Genomic DNA, 538 nt, shown 5'->3' on the forward strand with positions numbered 1-538 from the left:
AACGTGATGTGGGCCCAGCCTTACTAGCATGACTTGCTACGTTTGGTGCAATGTAGTGCTTTTTTTTTTTAAACATTTGGGGTTGTGAGTAGCCGTCGATGTACCCGATAGTATCAGTTTTCACACTCGGGCTGTACACTAGACTACCTCCATACCCTTACAGCAAATAGAGATATTGCATACGGTGTTCAGACACTAGGACGATATTATGTGATACATGCATGGACGCTGCGCCATCTCTAGTAGTCGACATCCCGCTATAGAGGGATAATTCTGATCTGTTTACCGCCTTAGATTCCGCGGTCACTAGCAACCCCAGCACCCAAGAGGTTAAATCAAGGGAGGGGCTTATCCTCTATGGATCTTTGCACCAAAGACAGAAACGGCACCACAATGGTAGGAAAAAAAAGTCAGATTTTAATGCTGGCAATGAAATAGTTAATGCTTTGTATTTAAATACATACAAAAAATAATTCTCAATGTGATCATTTGCTCCACTAATAAGGAGAGTTGTTTGTGGAATTCTCGATTTCAGCCG

General features: G+C 42.4%; 1 protein-coding gene across 2 annotated transcripts in view; it reads right to left on the reverse strand.

Annotated features, from left to right (window-relative positions):
• Positions 1-408: 408 nt before the first annotated feature.
• PAAF1 (proteasomal ATPase associated factor 1) overlaps positions 409-538 on the reverse strand; it is a 31213-nt gene continuing 31083 nt past the window's right edge. For both annotated transcript variants that reach the window (XM_056561137.1, XM_056561138.1), the window contains one exon: positions 409-538. This exon is cut by the window's right edge and continues 481 nt beyond it. The gene's annotated coding sequence lies outside the window, so the exon portion shown is untranslated.

The sequence above is a fragment of the Hyla sarda genome, chromosome 2, assembly GCF_029499605.1.
Source record: "Hyla sarda isolate aHylSar1 chromosome 2, aHylSar1.hap1, whole genome shotgun sequence".
In the NCBI taxonomy this organism is placed as follows: Eukaryota; Metazoa; Chordata; class Amphibia; order Anura; family Hylidae; genus Hyla; species Hyla sarda.